Raw genomic sequence first — 10,275 nt, 5'->3', positions numbered from 1 at the left:
TGAAATTCATGTTTCTATAACTGTACATAGTTCAGTTTCTTATTACTTACTTAATTAATTAATCTATTTTGGTTTTTAGGCAAAATGTAATAGATTTGGGGTGGCCTACGAATTTCGTCTTTTCTCTGATATGAGAAAAAAACAACAACATTTTTTTGACCTTAAAATTTCATTTTTCTCTTCTGATTTTAAAATACATGAAAACATTTCCTGAGCCGCTAAAAGTTTTGTGGACCCAGACACTGTGCTTCCTGTGCCTAAGGATAAGTCAGCCTGATGCCAGGTGAAGGAGGAAACTTCACCTGCAGTGCTGGGTGGGGGAAAAGCTGGAGAGAACCCCTGCTTCACAGGAGCTGTATCTTCCATCCCAAAGCAAAGCAAGGCTGACAGACTGCAGGCATTTGGCAAAAGTGTCTTCAGTTTACCAGTGTGTAAGTCTGATAACTGCTTCTCTGCTTTTCTTCTAAATGCTACAACTTGAAGCAGTGAACTAGAGTCCCAGAGTCTGATTCTGTGTTTTGATTCTATTTAGCTGTGTCACCCTGGGCAAGTCTTTTACATCCATGTTCCAAAATTTGCAGAATGAAGGGGTTGGACTGGACAATAATTCTCTAGCTATCATTTATGCCCTATATGCCTCTGAAATATTCTTAGAAAAAGTCCCAGAGAGATACATGAAAGCAGGTACAAAGGGAGGCAGGTATACTTAGACGAGGATCCAGAAATAAGTTATTTACTGCAATACAATATTAAATTTAGCTATGAATTTGCTGGAAGCTGAGAAATGTAGAATTCTTATTATCTGACCAAAGAAAGGGTAGCACTTCTTTATGTATTTATTTGGCATTGTTGGAGGAGGTCATCCAGAGGACATGGTTGCTAGCTGACCGGCAAGTGGACTGGGCCATGGGCGGTTCCTCACCCCTGCCCTGTCCATGCAATGTACGTGTACATTTCACCCACCATTCCCACCGTGGCAGCTCTTTTTGAGGACACAGCCTTGAGAGAGCAGTGTGATATTGAGACCATCTGGACTGAATACATGACTGGACCCAGTTAAGGCCTCTCTATAAGCTTTTAAGATTCTGGCGGGCAGGTGTGGAGATCTACTCACCTTGAGGCCACCCAAGACAAGCCTGGTATGTAAGTTCCCTTGCTTATGAACCCTGTCACCTACCAATCTGGAGTGGTCTGCTTCTTTCTTCGGTCTCTTTTGGCCTTTCTATACAGGGGTCAGTTTCAGATTTCACCCAGGAAGCTCTCCTGAGTTTGTGAATCAACACATTTATTCATATATTTTATTTTTTATTACTAAAGCAGAACTAACATGATAAAAAGTTTAAAAAACCCAAATATTCATTTATGATCAATCTATCAATAAATCCAAGTATTTCCCTTCTGGTCTTTACCAATGTAAAGATTATTCAATCATCCCAGAGAAAATCTCTGTTTTTTGCTTTTCTTGACTCCAGCTGCTGCAACACATATTTTAAATGTCTGCTCAATATCAATTGGGTAGCTTAGTAATTCCTTGGCCATTGGGTGTTTAGCTGGTTCCCAATTTTTCATTACTGCCTAGAATATGCAAGTAGTGCAGTGTTGTAGGCTTTTCTGTTTTTAGGATAACTTTCATTACATGAATTCCCTCAAATGAGAAGATGAGGTCAAAAAGTATGGACATAATTCTTTGCTAAGCCTTGACCCTTTGCTTCCTTTAGAAATTATACTGCCTTTACTTTCTTGAGCACCACATGCTAAGATAAATTTACTGGGCAATCTTAGGGAATGATGATCCTTTTCAAATCTAAATGGCTCTAGATGGGTCTGAGGCAAGGCGTAATTTATCCAGGTACAAGCTTTTAGTATTTCAATGTATATAGTCTGGTTAAGCAGAGATAGGAGGATGTGTTTTATTGAATTGGGAATAAACATTGTCTGGGCAGGTGGCGCTGAGGACCGTTGGGGGCTGCTTCGACGCATGGCACTTCTCTCATATCCGGGAGGTTGTTGAAGAAGTTACGTTCATTGTGCTTGCAAAGATGCCCCCATGACTGCAACAGAGCTGGAATCATTCTGCACTGAGGTGGCTGGGCTCAGTTTTTCTACGCTTCATGACTGTCAGAATTTAACTGGAGCTGAGAGTTTCCTTCTTCCTGGACCTCAAAATCTCAGTCTCCAAGTGCTTCACTTCCCTTCTCCAAGTATTTCCAGAGAAGACAGCCTGAGGGAGAGGAAGTGGTGCTAATTAAATCCTCCCTCTGTTTTCCAGGCACTGGAGCCTTTCACAGATGTCTGTTGTTAGGCTCCAGTTCACAGAATTCTGCAAATGCAGAAGCAGGCTTTCCTTCTCCAAAGGCACAAACCTTCCTTCACAGGTTACAGGGAACTCTAGAAACACACATCCTCCCAACAGCCACTGTAATAGAGGCGGCAGACCTGCAAAAATAGAGCATGCAGTTGCCAGGGAGGCCGCAGTGCCTCAATGCTCTCTCTCTCTCTCTCACACACACACAGTAAATTTCTCTTGCTTTTCCATGCGTGCCCTTGTATTTCCCACAGGCTAATAACTTTAAAAAATCATCTGAAAACTCAGCGAGGTCCTTTCTGTTGTAAGACAGTGTGCATCATGGTGGGCTTGTTGGACTCCAGTCGTGGTTGGGAGTCCTGAGTGGAAGGCTGTGTGCTGTCACTACTATCCAAGTGTGCCCTGGGGGGGGGGGTGTCCCACCAATTCTGGGATCCCCAGAGAGATGGAGATAAAACCATCCTTCTAGGGTTGCTGGGAGAATCAGAGGAAATAACCTGTAGTATGATCTACAGAGGGTTTTTCACTCGTGAGTCCCTAACCAGCTGTGTTTTCCCTCCACTGAAGCCCCTCGGGGTAACTGTGTATGTTTACATTTTCCTGAGACAATGCTGGTTTACTCCTATAATCCTGGCATGATTGTTAATAACACTTTTTTCATGCTCAAAAGTGTCCAGGGTTAGGCAATAAGTTATATGCTCATACTATTTTTAGCTCTCTTGAATACTTGAATTATTCCCAGTTTCAATAATGCAAACTTGCCATGGGTAGGGGCCATTGCTCACGTTCTGGTATTTCACAAGAACAAAGGAATGGAATTTGTCTGATTAAGAACTCTGAGGCAACCTTGACACTGAGATGGCATTTCCAGTCCCACTGTGATGCTGTGTGTGAGCCCCTCCTACCTTGTAGCATTGGTGGTATGCGTGCTGTAGCCATAACCATGTGGCCTCCACTTGAGAATGGCCACTTGACTGAGGGCACTTTTTGCTAAGCTAGCATGTACCTTCTATTTTGTTCTGCTTTGTGTTACTTCTTTATATTTACAAAATATAAATAAATCTATTGTGTTTCTATTTATTTTAAGTCAGATATAGTCATTGTAAGCATCCAGAGACTTATGAAAACAGAAAATAAAAATCACCTGTAACCCTATCACCCAGAGATAATCATTTATTTTTTAATTGAGGTAGAGTTGGTGTACAATATTATATAAGTTTCAGGTGTACAACATAGTGATTCATAATTTTTAAAGATTATAATCCATTTATAGTTATTATAAAATACAATACCACATTCCCTGTGCTAAACAATATACCCTCATAGCTTATTTATTTTATACATAGAAGCTGGTACCTCTTAATCCCCTACCCCTATCTTTTTTATTTTTTATTTTTTATTGGAGTATAATTGCTTTACAATGGTATCTTAGTTTCTGCTTTATAACAAAGTGAATCAGTTATACATATACATATGTTCCCATATCTCTTCCCTCTTGCGTTTCCCTCCTTCCCACCCTCCCTATCCCACGCCTCCAGGCGGTCACAAAGCACCGAGCTGATCTCCCTGTGATATGCGGCTGCTTCCCACTAGCTATCAACCTTACGTTTGGTAGTGTATATATGTCCATGCCTCTCTCTCACTTTGTCACAGCTCACCCTTCCCCTTCCCCATATCCTCAAGTCCATTCTCTAGTAGGTCTGTGTCTTTATTCCTGTCTTACCCCTAGGTTCTTCATGACATTTTTCTTTTCTTAAATTCCAAATATATGTGTTAGCATACGGTATTTGTTTTTCTCTTTCTGACTTACTTCCCTCTGTATGACAGACTCTAGGTATATCCACCTCATTTCGTTTCCTTTTATGGCTGAGTAATATTCCATTATATATATGTGCCACATCTTCTTTATCCATTCATCTGTTGATGGACACTTAGGTTGTTTCCATCTCTGGGCTATTGTAAATAGAGCTGCAATGAACATTTTGGTACATGACTCTCTTTGAATTATGGTTTTCTCAGGGTATATGCCCAGTAGTGGGATTGCTGGGTCATATGGTAGATCTATTTGTAGTTTTTTAAGGAACCCCCATACTGTTCTCCACAGTGGCTGTATCAATTTACATTCCCACCACCAGTGCAAGAGGGTTCCCTTTTCTCCACACCCTCTCCAGCATTTATTGTTTCTAGTTTTTTGATGATGGCCATTCTGACTGGTGTGAGATGATATCTCATTGTAGTTTTGATTTGCATTTCTCTAATGATTAATGATGTTGAGCATTCTTTCATGTGTTTGTTGGCAGTCTGTATATCTTCTTTGGAGAAATGTCTATTTAGGTCTTCTGCCCATTTTTGGATTGGGTTATTTGTTTTTTTGTGATTGAGCTGCATGAGCTGCTTATAAATTTTGGAGATTAATCCTTTGTCAGTTGCTTCATTTGCAAATATTTTCTCCCATTCTGAGGGTTGTCTTTTGGTCTTGTTTATGGTTTCCTTTGCTGTGCAAAAACTTTGACGTTTCATTAGGTCCCATTTGTTTATTTTTGTTTTTATTTCCATTTCTCTAGGAGGTGGGTCAAAAAGGATCTTGCTGTGATTTATGTCATAGAGTGTTCTGCCTATGTTTTCCTCTAAGAGTTTGATAGTCTCTGGCATTATATTTAGGTCTTTAATCCATTTTCAGCTTATTTTTGTGTATGGTGTTAGGGAGTGATCTAATCGCATACTTTTATATGTACCTATCCAGTTTTCCCAGCACCACTTATTGAAGAGGCTGTTCTTGCTCCACTGTACATTCCTGCCTCCTTTATCAAAGATAAGGTGACCATATGTGCGGGGGTTTATCTCTGGGCTTTCTATCCTGTTCCATTGATCTATCTTTCTGTTTCTGTGCCAGTACCATACTGTCTTGATTACTGTAGCTTTGTAGTATAGTCTGAAGCCAGGGAGCCTGATTCCTCCAGCTCCATTTTTCATTCTCAAGATTGCTTTGGCCATTCGGGGTCTTTTGTGTTTCCATACAAATTGTGAAATTTTTGTTCTAGTTCTGTGAAAAATGCCAGTGGTAGTTTGATAGGGATTGCATTGAATCTGTAGATTGCTTTGGGTAGTAGAGTCATTTTCACAATGTTGATTCTTCCAATCCAAGAACATGGTATATCTCTCCATCTATTTGTATCATCTTTAATTTCTTTCATCAGTGTCATAATTTTCTGCATACAGGTCTTTTGTCTCCTTAGGTAGGTTTATTCCTAGATATTTTATTCTTTTTGTTGCAATGGTAAATGGGAATGTTTTCTTCATTTCACTTTCAGATTTTTCATCATTAGTGTATAGGAATGCCAGAGATTTCTGTGCATTAATTTTGTGTCCTGCTACTTTACCAAATTCATTGATTAGCTCTAGTAGTTTTCTGGTGGCATCTTTAGGATTCTCTATGTATAGTATCATGTCATCTGCAAACAGTGACAGCTTTACTTCTTCTTTTCTGATTTGGATTCCTTTTATTTCCTTTTCTTCTCTGATTGCTATGGCTAAAACTTCCAAAACTACGTTGCATAATAGTGGTGAGAGTGGGCAACCTTGTCTTGTTTCTGATCTTAGTGGAAATGCTTTCAGTTTTTCACCATTGAGAATGATGTTGGCTGTGGGTTTGTCATATATGGCCTTTTTTATGTTGAAGAAAGTTCCCTCTATGCCTACTTTCTGGAGAATTTTTTTATCATAAACGGGTGTTGAATTTTGTCAAAAGCTTTTCCTGCATCTATTGAGATGATCATATGGTTTTTCTCCTTCAATTTGTTAATATGGTGTATCACGTTGTTTGATTTGCGTATATTGAAGAATCCTTGCATTCCTGGAATAAACCCCACTTGATCACGGTGTATGATCCTTTTAATGTGCTGTTGGATTCTGTTTGCTAGTATTTTGTTGAGGATTTTTGCATCTATGTTCATCAGTGATATTGGCCTGTAGTTTTCTTTCTTTGTGACATCTCTGTCTGGTTTTGGTATCATGGTGATGGTGGCCTTGTAGAATGAGTTTGGGAGTGTTCCTCCCTTGCTATATTTTGGAAGAGTTTGAGAAAGATAGGTGTTAGCTCTTCTCTAAATGTTTGATAGAATTTGCCTGTGAAGCCATCTGGTCCTGGGCTTTTGTTTGTTGGAAGATTTTTAATCACAGTTTCCATTTCAGTGCTTGTGATTGGTCTGTTCATATTTTCTATTTCTGATTCAGTCTTGTCAGGTTGTGCATTTCTAACAATTTGTCCATTTCTTCCAGGTTGTCCATTTTATTGGCATACAGTTGCTTGTAGTAATCTCTCATCATCTTTTGTATTTCTGCAGTGTCAGTTGTTACTTCTCCTTTTTCATTTCTTATGCTGTTGATTTGAGTCTTCTCCTTTTTTTCTTGATGAGTCTGGCTAATGGTTTCTCAATTTTGTTTATCTTCTCAAAGAACCAGCTTTTAGTTTTGTTGATCTTTGCTATCGTTTCCTTCATTTCTTTTTCATTTATTTCTGATCTGATTTTTATGATTTCTTTCCTTCTGCTAACTTTGGTGTTTTTTTTTTTTTCTTCTTCTTTCTCTAATTGCTTTAGGTGCAAGGTTAGGTTGTGTATTCGAGATATTTCCTGTTTCTTAAGGTAGGATTGTATTGCTATAAACTTCCCTCTTAGGACTGCTTTTGCTGTATCCCATAGATTTTGGGTTGTCATGTCTCCATTGTCATTTGTTTCTAGGTATTTTTTTATTTCCTCTTTGATTTCTTCAGTGATCACTTCGTTATTAAGTAGTGTATTGTTTAGCTTCCATGTGTTTGTATTTTTTACAGATCTTTTCCTGTACCTGATATCTAGTATCATAGCATTGTGGTCAGAAAAGATACTTGATAGAATTTCAATTTTCTTAAATATACCAAGGCTTGATGTGTGACCCAAGATATGATCTATCCTGGAGAATGTTCCATGAGCACCTGAGAAAAATGTGTATTCTGTTGTTTTTGGATGGAATGTCCTATAAATATCAATTAAGTCCATCTTGTTTAATGTATCATTTATAGCTTGTGTTTCCTTATTTATTTTCATTTTGGATGATCTGTCCATTGGTGAAAGTGGGGTGTTAAAGTCCCCTACTATGAATGTGTTACTGTTGATTTCCCCTTTTATGGCTGTTAGTATTTGCCTAATGTATTGAGGTGCTCCTACGTTGGGTGCATAAATATTTACAATTGTTATATCTTCTTCTTGGATCGATCCCTTGATCATTATGTAGTGTCCTTCTTTGTCTCTTCTAATAGTCTTTATTTTAAAGTCTATTTTGTCTGATATGAGAGTTGCTACTGCAGATTTCTTTTGATTTCCATTTGCATGGAATATCTTTTTTCATCCCCTCACTTTCAGTCTGTATGTGTCTCTAGGTTTGAAGTGGGTCTCTTGTAGACAGCAAATATATGGATCTTGTTTTTGTATCCATTCAGCCAATCTTTGTCTTTTGGTGGGAGCATTTAGTCCATTTACATTGAAGGTAATTATTGATATGTATGTTCCTATTCCCATTTTCTTAATTGTTTTGTGTTCGTTTTGTAGGTCTTTTCCTTCTCTTGTGTTTCTTGCCTAGAGAAGTTCCTTTAGCTGTTGTTGTAAAGCTGGTTTGGTCATGCTGAACTCTCTCAGCTTTTGCTTGTCTGTAAAGGTTTTAATTTCTCCATCAAATCTGAATAAGATCCTTGCTGGGTACAGTAATCTTGGTTGCACGTTTTTATCCTTCATCACTTTAAATATGTCCTGCCAGTCCCTTCTGGCTTGCAGAGTTTCTGCTGAAAGATCAGCTGTTAACCTTATGGGGATTCCCTTGTGTGTTATTTGTTGTTTTTCCCTTGCTGCTTTTAATATGTTTTCTTTGTATTTAATTTTTGACAGTTTGATTAATATGTGTCTTGGCGTATTTCTCCTTGGATTTATCCTGTATGGGACTCTCTGTGCTTCCTGGACTTGATTAACTATTTCCTTTCCCATATTAGGGAAGTTTTCAACTATAATCTCTTCAAATATTTTCTCAGTCCCTTTCTTTTTCTCTTCTTCTTCTGGAACCCCTCTAATTCGAATGTTGGTGCATTTAATGTTGTCCCAGAGGTCTCTGAGACTGTCCTCAGTTCTTTTCATTCTTTTTTCTTTATTCTGCTCTGCAGTAGTTATTTCCACTATTTTATCTTTTATGTCACTTATCTGTTCTTCTGCCTCAGTTATTCTGCTATTGATCCCTTCTAGAGTATTTTTCATTTCATTTATTGTGTTGTTCATCATTGCTTGTTTCATCTTTAGTTCTTCTAGGTCCTTGTTAAATGCTTCTTGCATTTTGTCTATTCTATTTCCAAGATTTTGGATCATCTTTACTATCATTATTCTGAATTCTTTTTCAGGTAGACTGCATATTTTCTCTTCATTTGTTAGGTCTGGTGGGTTTTTATCTTGCTCCTTCATCTGCTGTGTGTTTTTCTGTCTTCTCATTTTGCTTATCTTACTGTGTTTGGGGTCTCCTCTTTGCAGGCTGTAGGTTCATAGTTCCCGTTGTTTTTGGTGTCTGTCCCCAGTGGCTAAGGTTGGTTCAGTGGGTTGTGTAGGCTTCCTGGTGGAGGGGACTAGTGCCTGTGTTCTGGTGGATGAGGCTGGATCTTGTCTTTCTGGTGGGCAGGTCCATGTCTGGTGGTGTGTTCTGGGGTGTCTGTGGCCTTATTATGATTTTAGGCAGCCTCTCTGCTAATGGGTGGGGTTGTGTTCCTGTCTTGCTAGTTGTTTAGCATAGGATGTCTAGCACTGTAGCTTGCTGGTCGTTGAGTGAAGCTGGGTACTGGTGTTGAGGTGGAGATCTCTGGGAGATTTTCACCGTTTGATATTATGTGGAGCTGGGAGGTCTCTTGTGGACCAGTGTCCTGAAGTTGGCTCTCCCACCTCAGAGGCACAGCACTGACTCCTGGCTGCAGCACCAAGAGCCTTTCATCCACACGGCTCAGAATAAAAGGGAGAAAAAGTAGAAAGAAAGAATTAGTAGAAGTAGAAAGAAGGAAAGAAAGAAAGGAGGGAGGGAGGAAGGAAGGAAGGAAGGAGGGAAGGAAGGAAAAAAAGAAAGAAAGATGATAAAGTAAAATAAAATAAAGTAAGATAAAATATAATAGTTATTAAAATAAAAAAATAATTATTAAGAGAATAAAAGAAAAAAATTAAAAAAAAAAGATGGACAGAACCCTAGAACAAACGGTGGAAGCAAAGCTATACAGACAAAATCTCACACAGAAGCATACACATACACACTCACAAAAAGAGGAAAATGGGAAAAAACCATAAATCTTGCTCCTAAAGTCCACCTCCTTAATTTGGGATGATTCGTTGTCTATTCAGGTATTCCTCAGATGCAGGGTACATCAAGTTGATTGTGGAGCTTTAATCTGCTGCTTCTGAGGCTGCTGGGAGAGATTTCCCTTTCTCTTCTTTGTTCTCACAGCTCCCAGGGGCTCAGCTTTGGATTTGGCCCCGCCTCTGCGCGTAGGTCGCCTGTGGGCGTCTGTTCTTCGCTCAGACAGGACGGGGTTAAAGGAGCCGCTGATGCGGGGGCTCTGGCTCACTCAGGCCGGGGTGAGGGAGGGGCACTGCGTGCGGGGCGGGCCTGCGGCGGCAGAGGCCAGCGTGAAGTTCCACCAGCCTGAGGCGCGCGGTGCGTTCTCCCGGGGGAGTTGTCCTTGGATCCCGGGACCCTGGCGGTGGCGGGCTGCACAGGCTCCCCGGAAGGGGGGTGTGGAGAGTGACCTGTGCTCGCACACAGGCTTCTTGGTGGCGGCAGCAGCAGCCCCAGCGTCTCATGCCCGTCTCTGGGGTCCGCGCTTTTAGCCTCTGCTCGCGCCTGTCTCTGGAGCTCCTTTAAGCAGCGCTCTTAATCCCCTCTCCTCGCGCACCAGGAAACAAAGAGGGAAGAAAAAG

The sequence above is a fragment of the Leucopleurus acutus genome (genome assembly GCF_964270905.1).
Source record: "Leucopleurus acutus genome assembly, chromosome: 5".
NCBI lineage: Eukaryota > Metazoa > Chordata > Mammalia > Artiodactyla > Delphinidae > Leucopleurus > Leucopleurus acutus.
This window is presented reverse-complemented; position numbering follows the sequence as displayed.